The 27,420-nt window shown below is 33.5% G+C and overlaps 1 protein-coding gene and 1 non-coding gene across 3 annotated transcripts in view; both read left to right on the top strand.

Moving 5' to 3' along the window:
• Nucleotides 1-27,420, top strand: part of LOC132703019 (cytochrome P450 306a1) — a 246,945-nt gene that overhangs the window by 111,068 nt on the left and 108,457 nt on the right. The gene's annotated exons all lie outside the window — the stretch shown is intronic.
• On the top strand, nt 9,092-9,164 carry Trnav-cac (transfer RNA valine (anticodon CAC)). The gene has a single exon. It is a non-coding gene; the product is annotated as a tRNA-Val (tRNA).

The raw sequence follows: 27,420 nt of genomic DNA, 5'->3' as shown, positions 1-27,420 counted from the left end.
AGGGGTTCCACAATAAACGTAGAACAAGGCATTCGACATTCAAGTATGGTGTATGCTGATGATATGAAAGTATATAGAAATATATATACTGAAAATATTTTGGATATTGCTAGAGAATATTAATAATTTATTAAAACATTCAAAAGATAATTTGTTAGATTTTAATTTCATAAAGTGTTACTTTATGCCCAGTTCAGTCTACGATTTGTGTAGAAATTGTCACAAAAAGGTACATCTAACATCTAACGAACCGCCAATATCCAAAAAGCGTTAGTAAGGATGACAACTGAAACTGCATAATAACTGAATACATTAGGAATTATGGCTAAATACTAAAATTGTCAGATATATCTGGGATATTGTATTAATATTGATAATACCTAATAATTTTACAGGAATTATGCGTAATACCTAAAACATTTAGTAATTTTGCACATTGTCTAGCACGTGTGAAATTCAGAGTGTTTTCTAATTAAATGTCAAAATAAAGGACGTGATTTTGGAGACCATTTTAAATATCTTAACTTTTGAGATGTAGTTGTTAAGTTTTCAAAAATAAAATATATTTATTTAATATTTGTAATTTAGATATTCGAATGAAATTTGACACACGTGTACTATGAATTAAAATACACCAGTAGCGGGCGTTCGGAATTTCACCTATACATTTTGGCAGACATTGATGATTGATGATTTTTTTCAATCCGATGTACAGTTTTCGATTCAAAAAATAAAAACCTCCTCTCTGCGTGGTCATAACAATATCGTTCTTATGACAGCATCCAGAAAAATTAGTTTTGGTTAGTTTTTTAAGTCTACGAACTATAAAAAAGAGATCAAATCTGCTCATAAATGAATGCAAATGTCATTACTTTTTTTTAATGAAATCAGTGGCGTGCCACTGACAGTCTATGAACAAATAATGTTTTGGTTAATTTGGTCGCCACTGCACTGGTAGAAACGAGAACTTTTTTTTGCTTAGAATAAAATATTTTTCTAAAATTTTTCCAGTTTTTACTTGGCAACCAGTGTGCTTTAGAAAGAAAAATTTTTAGAAAAATATTCTTTTTACTTTTACAATTTAATTTAATTATAACAAGATAAATAATAAACGATTCTTATTTAAAAATATATATATTTTTTTTACAAAATTGCTTCTTAATGAATTAATAACAACCTTCTGGAAAAAAGTAGGCAATAGAAACTAGATAAGTTTTTGAACGTGTCCTCCACCTTGAAGGATACACGCTTCAGCTCGTTTCCTCATATTGCGCACTCTTTCAAGTATACGTCCAGTCTTTCTTATTAAATCGCAGGAATGTCTTATGCGATCCTTCAACTCTTCTATAGTGTTAAGTGGTGTGCGATAAACCAGACTTTTAAGATGCCCCCATAGGAAAAATCCCCATCGGTTATTAAATGTGTGATTTAAATACTTTTTACAAAACTTCTGGATTCCTCCTGCATCGGTTTTTGCTGAGTCGAACTTGCTGATGTTTCGCCAATCATTCTGTTGGCTTCTTCAGAGTTTGACTGAAACTGGCTCGTATTTTACTCTGTACCTGCTTATATATTGTTTGAGGGGGGCGGAGCTATATGAACAATTAAAAAGCATTACATTAGATACACATATATTCTAGTTAGTTTAGACGTAGAATCCCTCTTTACCAAAGGTCCTATTCCTGAAACTCTCTACATCATTTCAGATATATTAAAGTCCGAGAAACTGGAATCAAACCTTCTCACCTTAATTGAAAAATGCTTGTCGGGAATATATTTTGCTTATACCGGTCAAATTTTAGAACAAACGTCGGGGACTATTGGTTCTCCACTATCACCAGTCATCGCGAATATATATATGGAAGCCTTTGAGAAGAAAGCTCTCGACACCTTTCATCTAAAACCAAAATTATGGAAACGCTACGTCGATGATACTTTTGGTATTTGGCCTTATGGTCAAGAAACCCTAGTAGATTTTCTTAGACATTTAAACTCTATACACCCTAACATATGTTTTACCATTGAGTTGGAAACTAATAATAACCTTCCATTGTTAGATATTCTTATCAATAGAAAATAGGTCGTGTGTTTACAGAAAACCTACGCACACAGACCGATACCTTAATGCATGGCCACATCACCATCCGGCTCAAAAATCATCGGTTATCAATTCTCTTGTTTACAGAGCCCTAAAACTATCTCAGCCCGAGTCACTGAACCCAGAATTAAAACACCTCACCTCTGTCCTTCTCTCTAATAATTTTCACATTAAAGATATTAAACGTTCCATCAAAAAATACACTTCACCACAACCTTCCAATAGCAATGAGGCCGAAAGCAATCCTACACTTGCCACTGTGGTCCTTTCTTACATTCAAAACATCACTGAATACATTGAAGAGACCGGACGAAAAATATCAACTAGGCTCAAAGATCACGAAAGAGCCTTACGACTAAGACAAATAAACTCATCAGCTCTTGCTGAACATACTCATGAAACCGGACATAAAATTTTATTCTACCAACGAAAAATCCGAGAGAGAAATCTATAAACAACCGCGACAACCGCTCCCCTCAAACAATATATAAGCAGGCACAGTGTAAAATACGAGCCAGGTTTAGTCAAACACTGAAGAAGCCAACAGGATGATTGGCGAAACGTCGGCAAGTTCGACTCAGCAAAAACCGACGCAGTAGGAATCCAGAAGTTTTGTTAAAAGTATTGCAGTAGCCTGTGGAAGTTTCTTTGAGATATGTGATTTAAATATTCTCTAAATTGAGTAAGCGCGTCGTCATGCGTGAACCACATTCTGTTCCTAATTAAATATGGTAGTTCTTCTATTGACAAAAAAAGGTACGGAGCTAGACCGTAGGTTTAATAATTCATCTATAGCGGGAGTTTCATGTGTATATTGGCTACCAACGGAGAGAGAGAGGGGAATCCATTGGTAGTCCATCATCTTGTGCGTAAAACTTATCCTTGACTTAAAAGTGTGAATTATGCTAACAGCACCTAAGAAGCCTCATCACTTTCTTCAGCGATAGCGAAGTTCTGTCTGAAAGGGTTAAATGACTCCTCATCTTGGCTTGACAATGTCTAACGATTCCTCCAAGGAAACTTTCTACGCTAAGGCTAACAAACTTGTCTGAAGGATATAATCTAATTGGTGATATGTCTTAGTGGTACATTATCATTGCAGATTTCTGGAAGAACATAAAGATATGATGTGGAGTTAACGAAGTTCTTATATTATCGAAAATTTAGCGTATGTTCGATATATTCTTGCTTCAGTCGTCCTAGAAAGTATTCTGTATTTGCCTTTCGTAAAGGTCTCCTTGTGGTCTTATTCTAGATGGCTGTGGCGTCGTTCTTGTCCACTGGGAGAATTTTTATGTTCACGTCCTTTTGTAAATCTTCCATGACTGCTTTCCATCGCACTTCACCTATTTCCGGTTCTTAGACTTTTAACGTCTCTACGTAAATTATAGCATTTAATACTGGTGTCCTTTGCTCTATATTTATTGTTTAGTATTTTAAACGTTTATCCAAGGCCATTAAGAAGCATTGAATGTGCAGAGTCATATATCGAAGGGACAAAAAGACCTTTACACGTTAGAATTGTACTGGACCAAACACCACAAAATCAAATGGACCGAACCTCAGGTTGTTCTGCATATTAAACAGTTCACGATTGTTAGAAAAAATCAGCTGTAACGACTTCCTTGAAGTCGACAATATTGTTGTTTGTTTGTTGTTTGTATGTCAGAAGTAGTTAATAAAGCCGAAGTTTTCTGACACCTTTCGCATAATTCTTCAGTGCATAAATGAGCACTGCAGAATAAGGAGTAAAAAATGTATTTTCGAGTTTGTTTCAATATATCAACCGTTGGTGTTGGCGGTCCTCTCCTCGGGCTAAGGCAATTGAGCTCTTTATAGCGGTATTGTGGGGCTTAGACCCTTCATCGGTGGTGAGTGGCCTGCGAGATGAAGGGTGATGGCCTCGGAATCTTTTTTAACGGTGGTCAGTGACGCCGCAATGGCCTCTGTTGGGTCCGTTGATCCGGACACGAGATGAAATATATGGCTTTCGGATCGTGGGAGAGTTGTCAAGGGATGATGGGTAACATTACGTACCCCTTGGTCGAATGTAGGTGTAGGTGTATTGTGAACCTGCAAAATTATTGTATCCAACAAGAGGTTTCTATAGTATTAGTATAGTCACACGATAAATGATTATGACTGTAATAATGCTATTGCCTTTTTTATTTGCTCGGACATTCTATTGTATTGCGTACTGTATAATAATAATTATATAAATGAATCTCTGCTGTCACTATTATCTAAGAGATGTAATTAAAGGTTTTACGTTGTCCAAAGTTTTTCTTAAATTATTTTCCACTGCAAGTACATGCCGACTACTCTCGGGTATTAATTTACTGAGTTTTAATTGCGTCAATTAAGCGGACGGACATTTTTGGATTTATATTATTGTTTTTTAATTTGGCCCATATAATTTCCATAGGATTTAAATCACAGCGATAGGGTATATAGGATTTTGTTCTCTTAACACTTCAACTAGTTGTATTCTTGGGAGTGTTTTGGATTTGTTGACAATTACAGGCACACACATTACATTATAGAAAAAAATCCAAAGGTAGTAGTGGTAGCCCTGGATTTCATACGTTTTCTGGTTCATGAATTTTTCAAATAAAGTAAACAGTTTTCGAGAAAATACTTCCGAAACTATACAGTACATCATAATGACAAATGACGTTATCGCCTCTGAATTGAGAAAGGTATGCGATAGACGAAAGTCGTAAATATAAACTGGCTATAGGACTGTATAAACCAAATAGCCATATTTTTCACGAATTTTGATTTACGGCTACTAATTTACTGTCCACATGCTGAGTATGATCATTTAAAAGAAACTGACAACTGAGACATAGTCTTCTAGATTATAACCAATTATCTTTAAAAGAACATTTTTTTTTGTTTTCTTGCAAATTGCTGACGCTCGCTGTATATCTTCTGAAAATCTTATTCTTAGTGATTTTTGATCCGGATCTCGGGCGTGTTTTCGTTCAAAATTTTTTTCGATTTTATTTAAGGTTTGCAAAGGCGATTATTAATTTTTAAAAAATACTTCCCGACCCCTCAGAAGCCCCATTGTCAACAGGTTGTGAGACTAAATTCTATACCTGTGCCAAGTTTGAACTAGATAACTTTACATTTCGTACACATATCGTGTTGCATAGAGATGTACGAAAAACAGCGGAACATCGCAATAAAAAAGATGGATGGCCATCTCTTATGGGCTTGTGTGCCTAGAGCTCTGTTTAACAGGAGCTAAATTTCTGCTCCTTAGCTCAAGCCGTTCCGAAGTTAAGGTACCTGCGGCAAACACGGCTCGACGGCTAATAAGCCCCACCAGCCAAAACTCAAAGTCCACGCTTCTTTTTTAAAATCCGGCAACGTTACGTTGTTTCTACTAACTTATCTGAATTCCACATCCCAAAGAAATACCGCTCAATTTACACGTCTGTAAAAAAGTCAGTTGTAGTGTGAACGATGCAAGGTATTAACGAGAGGTTATTAAAATTCTCCTGGAATTGAACGTGAATATTTTCTTTTTTAGAAAAATTATATATTTTCCTAATTATTGAGTTCTACGTTGTTTGGGCAATATTTTCCTGTATAAACGATATTAAAAAGGTAAGAGACACTCATGTTTTTCTTTCTTTTATGGTTAAGAAGAGTTTCGGCTAATAAGGCCCACTGATACTGTAAAATGTTCTTTCTTTAATTTAGTTTTCCATGAACGATGCCACCGAAATTGAAACAGCGAGCGAATTGGACTATATAACAATGTCAAGTTACCATTAGCGCGGTAATAGATAATGAATTGTACCAAAGAGAAGCTGCTCAAGATATGGAATACCCAGGAGAACTATTAGAAACCATCTAAGATCTGGTGCTCTAAATAATAAAATAGGACAATCCAGTGTATTAACTGCCGATCAAGAAAAACAATTTTCTGAAAGAATAATTCATCTCTGTGAAATCGGAATGCCGGAAAACCATTGTTAGTACAACGCTCTGCATACAAATTCTGCATTGAAAATAATATTAGGCACCCATTCGATGCTTCCACAGGAGTCACTGGTAAGGATTGGCTCTATGGGTTTTTGAAACGTAATCCAAATTTGCCTAAGCGCAACAAATGAACCCAGGCCGTGCCCAAAAATTAAATAATTTTATAGTGGGTGTTCACTTTAATAAATTAGGTAACGTTATTAATGAAAAGAATTTGCACCAAAATCCACAGAACGTTTTTAATATGGATGCTGGATGCGGTGCCCTAGTTGAAATGGCCGAAAAGGGTAGCAATGAACTTTTTATTGATTTTCTAAGGCATCTATATCGTTACAATTGTCCAGACACTATCTTGCTGGTTTTTGATTGAGCTGCTAGTCACGTGGATATTTTCATAACCGAGATTGCAGACGAGTTGAATATAAGGTTGTTTTGCTTGTCATCTAACACCGCGCATGAACTGCAGCCGTTATATAAAGCGGTTTATAGGTCCTTTGAACATTACTGGAACCAACGTTAACGCTAATAATGTTAACAACGGCACTGAATCCAATAATAGTAACGATAATATTATTGATATTAATATGCAATCCATCGTTAATTTAGACGACCCTGAAGATGACATTCCATTTAGTATGTTAAAAAACATCCAAGGAAAAGTTTAATTTACGTTATTGTTATAAAAATGCTTTTATTTTGTTTGTTTATTCAGTTCGAAAAAATATCTTTTATGCAATCTTGGCATTTTAGGATTTATTTCTGTTAATATAAAAAATAACTAAATGTACATTACCTATTTTCGCCTTGTTTTAGGTGGGTCTTGATAACGGACCACATTTTTTTTTTGTATGCTTTATTAACCGACTGTTCGCATAAGATAGTCCAATGACAGTTTTTTTTTAAGTGTGTTAAATGTTTCACTTTACTTTAAGACGAAACGTGTACCTGTAGTTTCATTTATAAGAGTCTGAATTAAGATAATATTGGTATTTCCTTATTTGTTTTTGTCTGTGTTTGCCAAATAAAGCAATTTCTTATTAACTAGGCCTTATTTGCCGCAGATACCTTATTCCATTTATATCTAGCGTCGACAGAGAACAGATAACAGAGCACGGAGAACAGACAAAAAATTGAAATATTCATTTTTCGAATTCGACTTTATCCATTTTTCCAAAGTAACTAGCGTTATTGTAGACTATTAAACCGCCTGGTAGGTGTACACAGTAGACTGTGGGCGGGTGGTGATAGGTTCATTTATCGTGAACAGTCTTTAATGCTGAAATGATGAAATGCTGAAAGTAGCAAAACATTCCACACCCACACAGTGTAAAATGCAGTTTGATGAAGATTTCTGCCACCCTTTCTTAACAGTGACATGGTGGAGGTCGATATAAAATATTTGAAAGATTGTTAATCACATCACGAGATAAAAAACAAATAAAATAAAATTTCACAATCTCACTCTTTGGTTCAAACTCCAAGGTGAACCCGTTCTCGTTAAAATATTTTCGGTAAAGTGTCTGGCCTGGCTCCTACATGCATCTACTTAAACACCAGCACCAGAAAGTGTCGAAATCGTGAAAAGTTGAACGGGACGAAAAACAAAGAATTATTTAGCGCCTCGCAAGATTCCGAATACTAGAAAATGGCAGAAAATTTATCCACGTCGACGTCGTTTGGGGTTTTCAAGGTTATGTCAAGTCAAATCCCATTCAAAAATCGATTGCCAACAATTATCAGCTGAATGGATTTAAACTGCTCAAAATATACTGAAAATATCCAAATGGACAAGACAAAACTGAGGAATTCTAACAGCGCCTTCTTGATAGATCCTCTCCTGTTATCGTCAGGTTAAGGGCTAGATCCAATATTCGTTTCATAAAACATGGGTTGATACTTATCCACTGGTTAAACCGTAGTTACACTAATAATCAACCATACCCCTTTGTTTTACTTTGCCTGGCTGCTAACTATTACAAACACGAACTATGCAAATCTAGCTAGAGTTCAAACAACATAATTAAAGATAAAACGATCCGATAAACACAACAAGAAGAAGAAAGATGTTTTCGAATGAGGAATTAAATTATAGAATGAAAATTTGTGATTATATTAATTAAATCGTTTTGCAAAAGTACGCTCGGCCCCACTCGACTCCACATTCGGCATGACTAGATTTTTATTTTGTGTACTTTTAATAATAGATTTAGAACTGCGAAGAAATTACGAATAAAGTTGACCTATTACCTGTTCGAAACCATCCATTGGAGTATGATTAACATTTCCGTGGATAACCAAGTAGTGTTATTCCAATTTTTAAATAAAATAACCATTTATTATTTAAAAATGAAAAATAAACAAATACGAAATTTTTAAACATGAAATAATTTTGAAATAACCACGTAACTCCCATTCCTAAGCATTATGCCTTTGTTGTTAAATATACTCGTTAAACGATGTTTTTGCAGCACATATTCAAATGGAACTCTCTTCTGGCACTCTCCTGCATTTTGAGATTGAGATTTTTCTTCGATCTACGGTCTAAATATAACAAATAGTGTCAGCATTAATGGCAAAGCGCAACTAAAACTTTCATATTTTAACTTAAAATCAATTAATTCAAGCAATCAATTAAACTTGGTTAGTTATAAGACGAACTTTGGCGATAAAATTTAGGACAGGTATCATAAGGAGCACGAAGTACTAAAATTCTGTATTTATTTTTATAGCGTGTCCCTTTTAGGTACACATTTCTAGATTTCCTCCTCTAAAACAACTAAAAGTACTACGAAAACCAAAATGTAATAAAATTGGAATTCAAAAAAGAAGAGAAATTTCAGTTTGGTATACCCGGATAAATATCAAAATTTTGAATAGAATGGAAATATTAATATTGAATTTCGTTAATTATTAATTATTAATCAAGATAAACAATTCCATTGAACTTGTTGAATATAGTAGGATTTTATCCCCGTACTCGGTATTGTAATTCAAGTTTCCGTAGTGTAGTGGTTATCACGTGTGCTTCACACGCACAAGGTCCCCGGTTCGATCCCGGGCGGAAACAAATATATTTTTTTTAATTTTTATTCTAAACCTCTCTGTAAAAAAACATATGAGAAGGTCATATTGATAGGCGATTGTTTAAATTTGTTTAAATGAGAAATGACCTCGAGACACGGCTCTTGAGTTAATGCATAGTTTAAGGAGCGTTGCTCTCTGACTCTGAGATTAGAGAGCGACAGTATAAATCTTTTGAAGAAAATACCTGCACTGAACCCCTCACATCAACGAATCATTAACATTTTTCGGTCTATTTTTGATGCGGCTCACCTTCAGAATGTTTCAAGATAAATACGTCGTCTTATATTTCGTTGATATACAGGGTGTTTTCTAATTGAATGTAAATAATTAAGGGGGTGATTTTTGGGCCAATTTTATAAAGAAAACTTCATATGAACATATCTCCTAAACATTTGAGATACAGAGTGATAAATATATAAAAAATAAAACTTATTTTTTTAATATCTGTAATACTACTTTAGATATTTTAATGAAGTTTGACACTCTTGTACTGTGCATCAAGAGGTATTATTTAGTATTTTTTTAATACTCCAGTGGCGGGCGTACCGTATTTAAATATGGTATTTCTTTTAGCAATATTGGCCATTTTGGCTGTATGGCAAAAAAAGGGTCCAGTTAAGTAATTTCCAGCCCAAACATTTAGCGAAAACTGTTCTTGATGTTTAAATTCGAAAACTTTATGGTGGTTTTCGTCGGCCCAAATATTGATTGCTATTGTTATTGCGACAATTTTTAATTGCATTTTTGGCAGAGTTAACTTCATCTCTAACTAGCATTTCATGGTCAAACAAGGGATAATGCGCCAAACACCTTTGACCAAAATTAATATGATATGGGTGCAATAGAAAATTGTGCAACATTTTTCGAATAAAGTGCAAGATGATAAATTGGTTAAGGCTTTCGCGGCCCGTTGATAAGCTATTATCTTGATTCGGGTTTAAAGGCCGTCGTCGGTTGGAATTACTTCCTAACGTTTCGCTAGCACGAGTGGCGAGCTTCTTCAGAGGTCCTTCCATCTCCGAGTGTACGTCCAACATCGGCCTTTAAACCCGAATCAAGATAATAGCTTAAAGTGCAAGATATTTGGATTATTTCCAAATTTTCTAATACTAAGTTCAGGATTTTCATGAAACTGCTTCTTCAGTCAACCTTCTGTGTATATTTGAAACTGTTCGCCTGTCTGGTATGACTCTATTAGGAAAACGCTCTTGATATAATCATCTAGCTTCCGGCGCACTGCCATCGGCAAGACCATACATAAAATGCATATCTGGCAACTCCTCATTAGTATACACGACCATACTTTTTTTAAAATAGCTCGGATATTTGAAACACCAAATTAAACTGAATTTTAAAAAGTCATGTCGAACAACCACCTTGACAACAGAATTAATACTTCTAACAGACATAGCCTACTACAATGATAAGAAATAATTATTAAGATTTCAAAAATACACCTCAGAGTTTGCGTACTTCGTACTGGTACTTCGATTTTTTGAAGTATTTTAATGAAACCGATAAACAATTACTTAACCAAGAAATAATAATGATAACAATTTTCTGCATGCTCGTATTTTAACGATATTGTTATGATCATGCAGAAAAGAAGTTTTTATTTTTTTATGCGAAAACCGTACATCGGATTGAAAAAATCGAGATATTAAATTTCTTTAAAAATGATTGGAGATTGTAAGGATAATTTTTATTTTAAGAGAAATCAGTGGCGTACCATCAATCTCTGCGGAGATACGTGAAATTCCGTACGCCCGTCACTGGTGTATTTTAAAAAAATGTGGTACACTAAGTAAGGCCTCTTGATGCATAGTACATGGGGTGAAAATTTGCTTTTTACAAAACTTCTGGATTCCTCTTGCGCTGACGTTTCGCCAATCATCCTGTTGGCTTCTTCAGAGCTTGACTGAAACTGAACAAGTGGTAAATCTGGTTTTGCCGTTATACTTCTTTAGAACTTTTGATATGCGGTCAGTGATATTTTGAATGTAAGTGGCAAGTGTAGGATTGCTTTCGGCCTCATTGCTATTGGAAGGTTGTGGTGAAGTGTATTTTTTGATTGAACCCTTAATTTCTTTAATGTGGAAATTATTAGAGAGAAGAGCAAACGTAAGGTGTTTTAATTCTGGGTTCAGTGACTCGGGTTGAGATGGTTTGTGAAATTTCCTTTAAAAAAAAATCTTCAGAAATCTTTGCTAAAGAAGTTTGATAAACGCCATATTAGTTTAATTGGCACGAACGGAGCGAGTGCTTAATAAATGAGTAACTGAAGAAGTTTAGAAGGTGTTGCATACTATATGCGTACCTTGACCATCAGAATTGACAATCCAAAGCCCTGCCTAATATATCACCGGAAACGTATAATGGGTATTTTAGAGCAGGAATTTGAAATGGGGATTTTTTTAAATGAATTTGGTAAAAAAAATTAGGTGCTATCCAAGGAACTAAAGAGACATTTTTTATCCCGAGGCAAAAGTTTATAGGGAATATGTCGAAAATCACAAAATATTGTTCGGTGGCAGTGGTGACACATTATTGAATATTCTGTACTTTACTTTTATCCCTCTCATCCCTTGTTCAACTTTATTTTTATTTATATCTTAGAGGATAATGAAGAAAAATAACTATTAAAAAGAAAAGAACACCTTTGTCGAATAACTTTTATCAAAGATCATTTCAAATTGTATATACAGGGTTTTTCACTTAAAACTCCGCACGCCAATAAGTCCAAAACGAAAAGAAATATTTAATTTATGTAAAAAGTAGTCAAAGTGTGGGGTCAAGTAGATATTTCCTAAAGTTTAAAAAATTCGACGCCCGCAAAGAGCTGGGCGTCGCGACGCGTCGAAAAATTATTCGATTGCAGAGACTTTGGAAATACGCGCATACAAAAGTACATATTATTTAAAAACTTTTTTGTTAGTTACTCAAACTTATTTACTTTACCCGTTTCTAAGTTATACCGATTTAAAAAATTTCTTGATTAATAAAAAATGTGATTAAGGCTTATTTTTACAAGTATGCCATGAATGCCATTGTTATCGCAGTTGTTTTAAGTGCAATTACAAACAATAGATTTCAACTATTTTAGTATGATTTTATTTATTATTTTTTATCGATTTAGTTCTGATAACATGATAAATAAATGAAAAAACAGTAAAATACCTACAAAATTATTATTGCAATTAACTACATAATAAGACATTTCAAAAATTTTGTTCAAAATTATGTCCATCTGCTCGAACACAACTATCAAAAACTTTTAACAGATGAGCTTGGGTCACTTGCAGGAGAGTCCTTCTTGTGATAGCGGCACACGCTGCACTAATTTTGTTAATGAGATCAGCCATATCTTCGATAGGTTCTTCATAGATAACGTTTTTTAGGTAGCCCCAAAGAAAATAATCTGGTGGTGTAATGTCCGGGGACCTCGCCGGCCACCTTACCGGTCCATTAGTACCAAACCATCTATTGGGATATTCTCGGTTCAAATACCTCGTTATTATTTGGGCATTATGTGCAGGCGCTCCATCCTGCTGTAGCCACATATTCATTTTAGTGTCAAGAGGCACTTCTTCTAATAGTTCCGGAAGTGTAGTTTGAGGAAATCTTAAATAGCGATCTGCATTTAAAGTTCCTTCGTAAAAGTAAGGTCCAATGAGGAATCCATTTAATATGCCGCACCAAACATTGATACTAAAAATTCGTTGGTTACCTCTTTCTGTAATCCAACGAGGATGGTTTTCGGACCAAAAACGACAGTTGTGTCTATTAACGATTCCATTATTTTGAAATCGACTTTCGTCGCTCCATAAAATTTTCGAGAGAAAATTTGCATCTTGGCTATACAAATTGGACAATGTCGCTAAGAAATACATTCTTCTAGCATAATCGCCTGGTTCTAGTTTATGAACTAGTTTACTTTTGTACGGGTGAAAAGAGTTTCTATGTAGAATTCTCCACGAAGAACTTATATTAACACCGGTATTTTCTTTTATCTCTGATAGGGATATCTTGGGGTTATTATCAACCTGCTGAATTACAGCAGCAGTATTTTCATCATTTGTAGCCTCCTGTCCCTATCTCTTTTAGGTTTTATGAAGCTGCCATATTCTCTTAAGTTTTTACATAAACTTGAAAAGGTTTTTGCATCGGGGACTCTTCTATGCGGATAACGCCGTGCGTAAACTCTTTTTGCTTCTCTACAATTGCATCTGCATTCTCCAAACACCAGTAACATGTCTACTTTTTCCTCTAAATTGCACCATTTTCACATAATAATTCTTAGTTTTTTTTAAACCGAACAAATTTGGATATTTCTTGTGACAAAATGTGACAATGGTTGCCATAATAACTAACATTCATGGCATATTTGTAAAAATAAGCGTTAATCACATTTTTTATTAATCAAGAAATGTTTACTTTAAATCGGTATAACTTAGAAACGGGTAAAGTAAATAAGTTTGAGTAACTAACAAAAAAGTTTTTAAATAATATGTACTTTTGTATGCGCGTATTTCCAAAGTCTCTGCAATCGAATAATTTTTCGACGCGTCGCGACGCCCAGCTCTTTGCAGGCGTCGAATTTTTTAAACTTTAGGAAATATCTACTTGACCCCACACTTTGACTACTTTTTACATAAATTAAATATTTCTTTTCGTTTTGGAGTTATTGGCGTGCGGAGTTTTAAGTGAAAAACCCTGTATATATATATATATATATATATATATATATATATATATATATATATATATATATATATATATATATATATATATATATATATATATACTGTTCGTTCACACACTGAATGTTCGAAGTGTTTTCGGAGCGTGAGTATTGAAGATGCCAAGTGAGATTTTGGCGAAACGTCTGCAGGATTCCAGTCGGATGCAGGATTCCAGTCGGAGTTCAACAAGCCAACACACTCTACCGATTTTGATAATTCGCTTCACTCATCCAATGACGATTCACTGGCGAAAGCGCATATTATGCAATGCATAATTATGCATAATAAGCAATTCATAATTATCGATATTGCTCGAAAAAATAACTTCATTGGTTTAAAATAAGAAAATATAAATAAAAAAAAAGAGATCCTCATCTACCATCGAATTTAGCCAACTATATTATTCTAATTTCAAAAAATCGTCAAGTTTGCTTAAACGACTAAATACCATACTCTAGGTTAGGAAAAAGATGCATGTTTCATTGGGTTATTGTGTTCATTCATTCATTTGACTATCTAATGATACAAAATTTATTTCATTGCTTTTTTTCAGAAAATTCTCTCTGGTAGTCATTTCAGAACCTCAAAAATAATTTCCAGCATTTTCCTCAATACCCTACCTCGTTGCCCTTACCGGTATAGATTAGAAGGAAATTAGTATAAAGCAGTATATAAGAATCTCATCAAATTTATTAAATTACTTAAAAATTTAATAACAAAAAACTTATAAAGTTATTTCAAGTACATTCAGTCATAAAACTAAAAGAAACAATACATGCTGAGTATAACCATAATTTGAACAACGTCTTAAAAATCATAAATCGTAAGGCTTCCTGAAATAAATGGTTATATTCTTTAATATAATTTAGAAACTTATCTCATACCCTTTTTCTATTAAATATGGTGGTTTAAGCTTGTACACTTTCAATGAGTAGATTATAATCGGCTTTTATGTTAATATTATTATTATTATTATTATTATTTGTTATAGCAATTTACGCTCAAAACTTCGATGTAAATTTATGAAGCAAGAGTGCGCAAAAGTGCATAAAGGTAATTCTTTTGGTTTCTCCAAATTGCGGGTTTTTCTCTAGCAGAAGAAGGATTTTTGTATTAACACTGGTCGCTACTATGTGGTAGTTCTTGTGGAATCAATTATATAATTTTATTAATAAGCATTCAAGAATTAAAGAAAGCAAATAAAATATCTCTTCAGTTAATTTCTGATTGTTTGGTTCATTCGTTGATGAATTGGTAATAGGATGTATTGCTATATCTGCTGCTTTAACGGGGTTACTTTCTTTCCCTTTATATTACTTTAGTTCTTGTGAAATCAGTTAGATGTTTTTATTAATAAGCATTCTAGAAATAAAAAAATAGCACATAAACTACTTGTACAGTTAGTGGTTTATTGTTTTGTTCTTTTGTTGGTGAGTTGGTAATAGGATGTATTAGCTGCTTCAACGGGACCATTTTCTTTCCGTTTACATTACTTTGTTCTTGGTTCTTGTGAAATCAGTTAGATTGTTTTATTAAAGAACATTCAAGAAATAAAAAAATAGCATATAAATACCTCTCCAGTTAAGGGTGATTGTTTTGTTCTTTTGTTTGTGAGTTGGTATTGATATATGTGCTGCTTTAACGGGGTCATTTTTTCCCCTGTTATGGTTCCTTAGTTATAGTTCTTGTGAAATCAGTAGATACTTTAATCATAAGCATTCTAGAAATGAAAAAAAAAGCAAATAAAATAACTCTTCAGTTAATTGCTGATTGTTTTGTTGTTTCGTTGGTGAGTCGGTGATAGGATGTATTGGTATATCTGCTGCTTTAACGAGGTCATTTTCTTTCCTTTCATATTACTTTACTCTTAGTTCTTGTGAAATCGACTAGAAAGTTTAATTAATAAGCATTCTAGAAATGAAAAAAGGCAAATAAAATTCCTCTCCAGTGGATGACTAATTGTTTTGATCTTTTGTTTGAGTTGGTAATGGGATGCATATATGCCGTTTTAACGGGTCATTTTCTTCCCTTTTATATTACATTACTCTTAGTTCTTGTGAAATTTTATTAATAAACATTTTAGAAATAAAAACAATTAGTCAGTTAATATCTGATTGTTTTGTTCTTCCGTTGGTGAGTTGGTAATAAAAAGTGTTGTATCTGCTGCTTTAAAGGGGTCATTTTCTTTCCATTTATATTACTTTACTCTTAGTTTTTGTGAAATCAGTTAGATAGTTTTATTAATAAGTATTCAAGAATTGACAAAATAGCATATAAAATACCTCTAAAGTTAATGGTTGATTGTTTTGTTCTTTTGTTTATGAATTGGTATTGGTATATGTGCTGCTTTAAAGGGGTCATTGTTTTTCCCTTCTATATTTCCCCACTTTTAGTTCTTGTGAAATCAGTTAGATCGTTTTAAGCATTCTAGAAATAAAAAAAAGGAAATAAAATACCTCTTCAATTAATTACTCATCTGTTTTGTTCTTTCGATGGTGAGCTCGGATACGACGTATTGGTATATCTGCTGCTTTAACGGAGTCATTTCCTGTCATTTTATATTACTTTACTTGGTTCTTGTGAAATCAGTTAGATAGTTTTATTAATAAGCATTCGAGAAATGAACAAAAAAGCAAATAAAGTACCTCTTCAGTTAATTTCTGATTGCTTTGTTCTTTCGTTGGTGAGTTAGTGATGGGATCTATTGGTATATCTGCTTCTATAACAGAGCCATTTCCTTTCCTTTTATATTACTTTCTCTTTTACATGCTTGATTTCTGCTAAAACTTAAAAGCGATTCTATTGATCCACATAGATAATGGTTTGTATTTTGTTGTTTTTCAATAGTACCAGGGTTGATCTTTTGAAGTCATCGTTATATGTGTTGCTATTTGAATATAGCTCCAAAGCTCTGGTATATTTTGAAGAGGCGCTTGAATTAAATTTTTACTTATACACTTAAATCTAAATCAGTTAATGGTATTATCGATGATGTAGAGTTTATAAAAGTAAATTTTGTATTCATAATATATTCTTGCATAGAAAGTTACCTAGATGGGTTGTCGTTCACCGATAGACTACCAAAGTGATATGGCTTAGTGGGAATTGATGATCCCATAGCTGCGTCATGCCAATAATAATAATCTAATTGCTAATTTGAATGAAACATTTTTTTTAATTGTCCGTTTCAGAACCAGTCAAGTTACGGTAATGACCTGGAAGAGAGTGAGTACTGACTAATTCACATTAATACTTATTATCAGATGCTATAGCAACAGAATACAATAATTGAACCTTTATATTTCGTGACTCAAAACTCAAAATATAATTCTGGGCAACTCGGAAAATAAAAGGCTTTAGCACAATCCGACAACGTCGCTGGACGTCGGCAGCGAATATATCGCCAAGCGTTTTAACCATTTGTTTGCTGTATCTAGCTGAAAAATAGATTTTTCCTGTTAAAACTCTCCAATTACGATCACCCTGTATATGATTCGTTCGACGCTAAAGGGATCGGGTTAAAAAATCGTAACCATCCGCACGATCTCAGATTTCACCTGATAACCGATATTAAGCAGTCTTGGGGAATTTATGACGGAAAAGTGCTCCACTTTTCGTACTAACTGCGTCGTCGTCTTTTTACGCCGACATAAACAAACGAAGTCGTTCACTCTCTCTCAACAGCGCGGCGCAGGCAACACCTCTCTCGGCTATTTTAAAAATGAAAACGAAATGGGAACGCGATGCGTTTTCATCGCCTCCTGTTCAGCGAAATAGTTTGCAAAAGGTTCTCTAGGGCTCCGATAAAAGTACGTCACCAGTACTTTACACTTATTATTTTAGGTAAAATTAATTACATTCGATTGATCACCAAATTTGATATTACATTTTATTTATTACGGCGTCTTAAAGTTAGAAGTTAAAATTGGATAAGGTAAAAACAGTCGTACGTAATAAAGAAGTAATGGTGTCTCATTTTTGCTTGGGTGTTGTTGATTTTGAAATTAAGCTTTTTTCGAAAGTAAGTCTTATTCAGTGTTTGTGTGTGGTACTGCTGATTTAACAAAATTGCTTTCTAAAAATGGTCACTGCGTAGGGCAAGAAGGAGCTTCATGGTTTCTTGTCCTAGAGGTACGCATTGGCTTCGATGTGATTTTATTGTGCATGCACCCTGTATAAAGTCTCTTTCACGTATAGCTGAATTTCTAAGTCACGACAAACTTTAATAAATATAAAAAATTGTACAAATAATAACGGTTTCCAATGATATTATTCCAAGTATCTCTCGCACCCTGTATGATAGACGAAATTGTTAAAACCAAATTACTCCATGATTCATATTTTTTCATTTACGGCTATCCATGAAAACGGCAATTTGTTTACCCATAAGTGACACACCCTGTACATCATTGAAAAAATTCCGCAAATGGCGGTTGTAGCCCTGGATCTTGCACGTTTCCTGGTTCAAGAATTTTTGTAAAATAGTAAAAAATAAGTTTTTTCTGAAACCATGCAGTGCGCCTTAATAATTAATGAAGTCATAGCGTCTTGACTGAGCCCCGAAATAGCGATTTTCATATGGATTTTTCCAAATATCCCGAGCAGCGTGTGTGATAGACGAAAGCCGAAAATATAAAAAGTAGCTCTTGATGCGGCGTATGACACTGTTTGAACCGATTAGCCCTATTTTTTACGATTTATGATTTGTGGTTAATAATTTTCTCTGTAAAAGAACAATTTTCTAGATCTTCTAGATTTTTGCCTATAATTTGAAAACCCTGTATATTATCGAGAAATGCTTGAAACCAATGTTATTGCACTAGATCTTCCGCGTCTGCTGGTTAACGAATTTTCCTTATCGGGTGAACGATTATCGAGGAAAACATATTTTTCTATAAGCCAATATTATCAAAAAAAATCCAAATTTTTAAAAAATACTTGGTAAAATATGATTGCATCCAATTTCTATTGTTTAAATGTGGACATGGAGCTTTACTTCTCTGCTAAATTTGTACAATAGGTGAACACCTTAATTACAAAAGTTGTAGCTGTCTATGCCTGCTATATCGCAATAATTAAATAATTTAGCAATTTTCTGAGCAGCGAGGCATTTGATATGTTTAGAAGAGATGCTAGAAGAGGAGCCACCACACCTAGAAGTAGATATTGCAGATGAGGCTGGAAATGATGAGAGAGGAACTAAAGTGCAAATATGCTTTTATAACAAATAAAATATGTTTTTGAATTATTGCTCACTTTTTTGGTTTTTTGGTAAGGTTAATTTCTTGTGCTCGAGCTTCCTCGATATTTGTCAACCATTTTCGTAGATGAAACATTCCACTCTTTGACTCCTTAATCTTGGTACTTCTAAAATGAAAACAGCTTTTAATTTTTTTAATTGAAACTTAACTTCCGGGTGGATATAGGTGTTGCTCTGATTGGAGTGGTTTGCATCTACGGAGTCACAGGGATAGTGGGTGGGTCGTTCTTATTTTCGGCAAGAGGCTTTTTTTACTTATAACAGAAACTGCTGTCGACGTTATCAGGTTACGGAAGTTAACTGTTTTGTCTTTCCTATGTATTTCATCAAACTGGCGATAATATTGCTAATAAATTCTACCCCTTCCAGTTTTTCCTATATTGTCTTTGATGCCAGTGTACGTTTTTTCACGTTTCTCCATTTCCTATCCAATATTTCTTCGGTTTAGTGAAAATACATTCTGCAAATAACTTAAAATTGCATATTTATTTCATGTGAGTGTAATTTGCGTTTAAAAAAGATTACCGTTTCTTTGAAAAAAACATAAATTGATACGATCTTCGAAAACTCGAGGGATTTTCGAGAAAACTTTCCCGTTGGGACGAAATTGTCAAAATAAATAAATCAAAAGGTGTTTATTTTCCCGCACAATTCAACAAAATACAAGAGAAAAAAAAATACTCTCTAGACTAAAAAATAGAGCGCCAGAAAAACGCAGAAGATCAGTTGACTACGAGTAATACAGGCCCTGTTTTTCATCTTAAGCGGGGAAAATGTAGACCGTTTATTAAAATTCTAATATCTTAAATAAAAAATTGGTTATATTGATAGGAAAAAATAATAATTATGAATTAAACTTTTATTGATTTTTGAAGAATTTATATTTGATTTTTAATACTACATTTTATATTGTTTGTTTTTTTAATACTTTTGAAGTTTTTTTGAACTGCGACAAAGTTTTTTGTTTTAGTGAATCAGAATAGTTACTGTACACTTTACGGATTAGAAACGAAAATGATCTTAAGGTATCTTAATTGGCGGTTATTGCGAAGCAAAATTTTGTTATACAGAGAGGTTGGCTTTTTAATAACAATAATCATAATAATAACTTTATTGTTTAACTATAGCAACAATAGACAATATATCTAGTATCTACACAACTGAAGAATATACATATCATTTACAATGGGCGTAAAAATCAGACATCACACATGAGACAGGCTTAGCATTGTTCATAAATAATATCCCCGTACTTAAATCTTGACAATACTAAAGAATCGAGGACAATTTTATTATTTTTTTGACTTAAATATTGCCGCATAAAACCTGATACATGATATATTTGGTTCAGATTCATGTTTTAACGCAATTGTTTATGCGTGGTTTAAATCTCAGACAGCTGGCAAATGTCAATCCATCTTTTATGAAAAAGTCCAAAGATTATTAAATTGGTTTTTTTGAAATTTATCTTGCGAGAATGGTTATTTGACCAATTAACAATACTAGATATGTTTTAGTTGATAAGTAGGTACGAGTAGATTTACAGTAAGAAAAATTATCCTGAGATGAAAACAGAATTGATAAATTGATTTAGCCTTGTCCAGCAAAATTAACGCACCTCTAAATTATTTTGAATTGATTTTGATAATTCATATTAAATTGAAAATAGTTATGTTTATTGTAAGCTGCAAATTTATACAGTTTTTTTTATCGAAGTCTGTTTATTTTATTTGTATGTCGTTGGAATTCAGATAAATAACGAACGTCGCTTTTTGTAAGGTTTATTGCTAAAATTTATCATTTGCATTGAAAATTAACATTTGTGAGGTACGGTGTAATAAAGTGTTTCCTAAGGAACGCCATTTTAGAAATTTCACCGCCGGAGAGTCATTTTGGTTAGTGGACAGAGATTTGGTGTATAAGAGTTTATCGAAGACCAAATGACAGATATGTCTAACATAATTTCCAAAAACTAAGTTATTTGGTGAAAGGTCAGTTATATTTTGGGGAGAAATCTCTTTAACTGCTCGTACTGATATGATGGTTATTAATAATGGCAGCTTAACAACTCCTGTTTTTTTTATTTATTTCTTACTTATCTTCTTTTGGAATTTTATCTTTACTTAATATCCTTATTATGTTAGAATAAAAATATACTTAATTAAGAAATGAAAATAATTCATGATTATTGCGAAACGAAAAATATTTTTATAAATGTAGTAGTGATGCATTAATTTTGCTGTACAGAAAAAAGAAAAATCAGATGGCTGGTTGAAGAAAGTTCACGATTAAGTGCACCTAAAAAAGGCGCAGAAATAGAAAATCTGCATACAAAAATGATCCCTCAAAAGAGCTGGATTAAAATCCTGTGCCGCTAGAAAAAATCAGTTAATTAGTGAAATTAATAGACAAAAATCATGGAAGGGTGGCTATTTTTTTAGCAAAATAACGACCCAAAGAACACTGCTCATTTTATTCGTGCATGGCTACTTTACAATACTCCTCGCAGGCTTGAAACGCCTCCTCGGGATCTCAATTTCAATCCAATTGAACATCTGGGATTTCTTAGAATAAAGAATAAAATAAATAAAATAAAAAAATAAAATAGAATAAAATAACCACAAAAAATAATTTAAGAGTTCTATTGCAGAAATGGAAAAAACAGGGGAAAAAATAATACACCTTTTCAAAAAAATGTTTTTTGTTTGCTGCTATTAAACCATTGTTATACTGAACTTTTGTAATATTCTAATTCGTCGACTTTGCTTACGCTTTTTAATATTTTATACGAGCATTTTATAGAAAAAATATTACTGTGTCTAGACTTTTGCTGACTACTCCATAACTTCTAGGTGCACATAATCCCAAAACTAAGAGCGGGAGAAATTGGGATGTCTAACCTTTGAAGCGCTATTAATATAATGTTAATATTAATTAAACTATTTAGATTTATTTTTTTATAAAGTTTTTTTTACAGATTTAGGTTACACTGAAATACTAAGCAAATTGTTCACGGGCATTTTTTATGATAATAACATTTAAACGAATATCCTTGCATCGCAGACTACTTAGAATGTTGTGCAAAATCGTCATGCTTCCTTCCATTCCATTATTTCTAGAGTTAGTTCTCTTCTTGGTTTTCTAGGTTTATATATTTTGTCACTTAAAACATTGAACGGTAGGAAATGCCGGTACAAAAAGGAAAGAAAGAAGGAAAATATTTAAGGTCGCAATTTCGTCGATAACTCCAGAAACCTAAGGATTTTTTTATGTCATTACAAGTATAGATATGAGTATTTTCAATTACGAAATGAAATGAAATTTCAACTTAATAATTTAATGTTTTTTTTTTTGCTCCCGTCTGTAAAATGCCTAATTACACATGGATCTAGCCTGCGGGAAGCATCACTTTACCACATCCGTTTCGTTTCCCACGGATCGGAACCACTTCGGACATTTCCGGGATTTTACCGCATGGCTTTGGGAGCAATCGGATGTCTACGAAGATTTTACCGCACGGTCTGAATTTTGATGTTTGACAATTCTGACGGTCATGTCAGTGAATGTATTCATGTTGTTTTTCAAAAATGTACCCAAAAACTAATACACAGGCAAATGTTATGTAATATATCAGACAATTTAAATATTACAATAAGCTACAATTAAAGTCAAATGGACTAGTCGGTAAGTAAAGTGACATTTATAATTTAAGTTTTCCACAGAAACTTTACATACCGTTCTCATGAACTTTAGTGGTTTTTACAGTTTTTATATTAATATCTTGCCAAGACCAATTGTACGATTTTCAAATATCCATGTCTAATCAGCACAAACAAAACAAAATTGAAGGTTAGGTTCTGCTTTTTCTTGCTTGTATGATATTAAAAGTTTAATCCTCTTAAAAGCTCTATCATTGATGATTTTTCTTCGAATTACAGTCTTTTTCTTTAAATAAACTACTTAATGATCAATTGCAACATAACGTTTGAAGATTGTGTTTATTCTCTTGTTCATATGGCATATCCAACAATACATCTCGAACATCGAAGATGTTCGAGATGTATTGAGAGTTGAGAGATGTTGAGAGCTTTTTCCCCTCTTATTGCACCGAAATCCACTTTAGAAATGCAGATATGTACCCAAAACCCCTCTTTCTGGGACAGATAATTGGTTTTCGCGTTTGAGAAAAGGTGGTTTTAGGTAAATATTTACTTTTCTAAGGTAGATTTCGGTACAATAAGACTCAAAATGAGAGTTTTACTTCCATATATAATGGTTTATAAAAGTTAATGCCCGAAGACGCCGAATTTTGATAGTATTTGAAAGATATTGACATGAATATGTAACTTTTTGGATCAAAAATTGATAGTTTAAGCTGATATTTGCAGTTTTGATGCGGTTTTAGGTAAGATATATGCCGGAGAAGCCGATTTTTACTAGAATCTGCTTAAAATGAGAAAGAAAAACCTACTATAAATCCAAGAAAGTGGTTTGTTAAAGTAGTTATCTGGTTTTTGAGTTATATTTCTTTCTGATTGGAATGTAAAAAAGGATAACAGCGGCAAGTGTGGGATTCAGTCATGCGAGACAATATTCTTGACCGACCAGCATGCGAGCTAGTTTCCGTTAAGCTCTGCAGAAGCCAACAGGATGATTGGCGGAACGTCAGCAAGTTCGATTCATCAACAACCGACGCAGAGAAATCAAGAAGTTTTGCAATAGTATATTATGTTATTTATTAGAAACTTAAAACTTAAAAACTAAGTTTCCCATACTATGCTTTTCTACGATCGTTCAAGTCGGGCGGCAATATGTCCAGTCAGTGCAGTTGTGCAGTTAAGTCACGCATGGCGAAAAAATGATCCGTCTGTCTTAGCTAAACATAAATAATGATTTCAAAACCGACAAACAATATTCCAGTGTCAATTTAGTACACCCGGTAATTAATGAATTGGATAAAGATTTTTTGAAAGCTATTTTACAGAAATGAGTAGAAAAACAAATTTTTGTACAGAAACTGGTGTCTCAAAGATAAAATTATCGGATAAAGACATACACCAAAATGGGTCCCAAGAATAGTTTGGTATTTGACAAAACAATAAGCAAGTTATCATGATCCATTGGAAAGACCTCTTGGTAAAAGTATTGCTCGAAGAGTTCAAACCAATCATTCAGCAGATATCGAGAGTCTGGCATAATTATCAGAAGACTTTCAAGAGAAAGGGCAACAACAGCACGTGAAGATCGTAATTTGGTGAGATATGCTGTTCAAGATAACGTAAGAACATTGTTCATCATCATTTCAATCCCACAGGAAGGAAAATATCCACACAAATTGTACTGAATATTCTCTACCAGAAAAACCTAATCAATTTTTTGCCGCAAATCATTTAAATTGGAATATGGATCAGCGGGGACCGGTTTTGTTTACTGATGAGGTGAACTATATCATAGCGAAAATTTTAGAGGAACTGTTCATTTTGGTGATGTTTCTTGGGGGCTATGTGAATACTCGTCAACATAATAATTCGAGGTAGGTTTTGGAGTGTCCAGCAAACTTCCCAGACCTTAATCGCACATCTGGAATTATCTTAAAAGAAGGATTAGCAATTCACAACCCCCCCAAAATTTAGAGCAATTTGAGGGCAGGAGGAGTGACGTAACATCAGAATGGACACAATTGGCAATTTAACTGAATTTGTGTCCCGTCGACGTGCAAAGGTCGTATGAGCTCGGGGAACATACTCACATTACACCGGTCACCAATTTATTTTATTTCTGGCGAATTCATGAAAGTTAGAAGTAAAAAATTTTCTTTATCAACAAATTTGAAACTTTGGCGAAACCTACAAGGCGCATTTTAACCTAAAAATCAGTAATCAGGATCAAAACTGGGTACCACACTTTGCCTGCATTAATTGTAAAAATACTTTAGTAATAAGCTGAAATTTCACATTTTTAAACATGCCGACCAAATTTAAATCACAATAGTCGTAATTATGTTATTTCTAGTTTGGCATAGAGGAGAAAACCGATGTATGAAGTTTTCGGCGCCAGGGCTTTGGAGGGAACCTACTGATCACGTCAATGTTATTTTTGTTTGGTTAATTCAAGTAAGCGCGGATTTGGTGGATATGCTGATTTTTTTTTTAAATCTTAATTAACCTCAATTCCGATAACCACATGTCGAAAATTTTACTGTACTATCACGTTCAGATAGCTCTGAAGTTTAAGCGCCACATAGTTCACCATAATCCGGTATACCACTAACCAACATTGATAGTAGTGAATTTTGGCCCACATTTTATCAGTTCAAGTGAATTTAATGATTCAGTCCTAGACTTGAGCCTATCCTGCAGTAAAGTAGAAATTCTAGGTTCGTGACTTAAGCAATGGAACTCGCTCGAAAATCGCGTAAAAATAGCAGACCAAAGCGAGCGCCATAAAAGTTTTTCATAGCTCTTCAAAAAGTTTAAAAACAGTTCTGCCTCACAATGGAAATGAATTGGCTAGTCTTCCTCTAGCACATTCTGTATTGTTGAAACAAAGCTATGACAGCGTGAAAATAATAATAGAAAAATTGAAATACACAATATCAGTGGCCAGTGATCGGTGATGTTAAAATGGTGGGTTTTCTAATTGGAATGCAATCGTACATTACATATAATGAAGCAATTTGTGAAAGCTCTGAATCCGAATTCCGAAGTTTTAAATATTTAAGATTTTTTTCCTCAGTTACCTGAAGCTAAAGTTAAAGGCGGTATTTTCGTTGGACCACAAATAAAACAAATAATGAAAAATGATTACTTGACCAAGCTTCTTAGTGCTTGTGAAAAACGAACTTATTTCTTGTTTGGAATAAAAAAGACACTGATATTTTAGAAAAATGTTTTTTTACTATAACTTAAAGTAAAAGTATAAAAAAAAGATGAAAAATTGATCTAGTTTCTAGAAAAGCAAACTTTAATTTAAAAAAAATATTTCCTTGTTTTCATTGTACGAGAAACTGAAATTTGACATGTACGCCTCAGACTCCAAAATTGTGTTAACCGGTTTTATTAGCAATTAATTTTTTAGAAGAAGTGCATTTTGTGACTCTCGAAATTCACGTTTTTAGTTTTTTTTTTGTAATTATTCTTTAGTTGGTTCAAAAATTAAAACCAAATTACTTTATTCTAAATGTTAATGTTTTGTTAGAATGCCTTAGTTTTGAGAAGAATACATTTTACTTTTTGGAAAAATACAAAGCAGTTACAGAAGTGGTCCTTATTTCGTTTTGACTGGTTTAGGATCGGCAGGCCATGGACCTAATGAATTTTTAAAGGACACCTAAAGATTCTAATACATGGCGATATGCCGTCAAATTTGAAAAATATGTCTGAATATGCTGGCCAAATTGTGAAACCTACCTGAATCACTTGGTAAATATATCGATGACAGGGTTAGAAGATTTACGACCATACATACTGAATATGAAGACGTTACAAGAAAGAGTAGTTTTTCAGTAGACAGTGATCGAGATAAAAAAATAAAACTTATGGTGCGGTATAGTCTGATTGGATTCCAGAATTTATACCTGGCAACCTAATGTTAGCTGTACTAAATGGTTCGCTAAAAAGCGAGGCCGCTATGACTTATCATAAATCCAAACTAGGCTAAAAGGACTAGCACAAAATCCTAGGCTACAACTGTATTGATATATGACATCTTAAACATGATTGCCCCAAGCTAAAAAAAAAGAGTGTTCTAAGACTAGGGCATACGACAACTGAATGCCGTAGAAACAAACCTGACTTATCATAAACCACAAGACGAATACGTGATACAAAGATGCATTATTATAGTCGGTTTAGTGCCCTTCCTTAATGTATTGGACAAACCAATAATAATAATAACGACGAATAATTGGGTTTTCGAGGAGTGACTTGCCTTCCCCACATAGGAATAAACGAGGACTCTCGGGTGGTAGTATCTATACACTATAGAAGAAGTTGTTGTATAGTAAAAAAATGGGTGGCAAGGTGAAATGAAAGGTAAGGTAAAAGTTATTTGATAATTTTCAAAGCAAAAGTTTGTATTTTTTTGAAGTGTAATGCGAAAGTTTTGAACGTGTTAAGCCAAAGTCTCTAGCGTTTTGAAAAAAACGAAAGTCGTCATGATTTTGAAAGGTTCAGGTGAAAGTTGCTACGATTATTATTGTGTATTAATGCTCTTTGTAGTTTTGCAAACTGAAGGTG

Source organism: Cylas formicarius, unplaced genomic scaffold (assembly GCF_029955315.1).
Source record: "Cylas formicarius isolate icCylForm1 unplaced genomic scaffold, icCylForm1.1 PGA_scaffold_6__28_contigs__length_40554024, whole genome shotgun sequence".
In the NCBI taxonomy this organism is placed as follows: Eukaryota; Metazoa; Arthropoda; class Insecta; order Coleoptera; family Brentidae; genus Cylas; species Cylas formicarius.
Note: the sequence above shows the minus strand (reverse complement) of the source record. Positions and strands in the feature narration are given on the sequence as shown.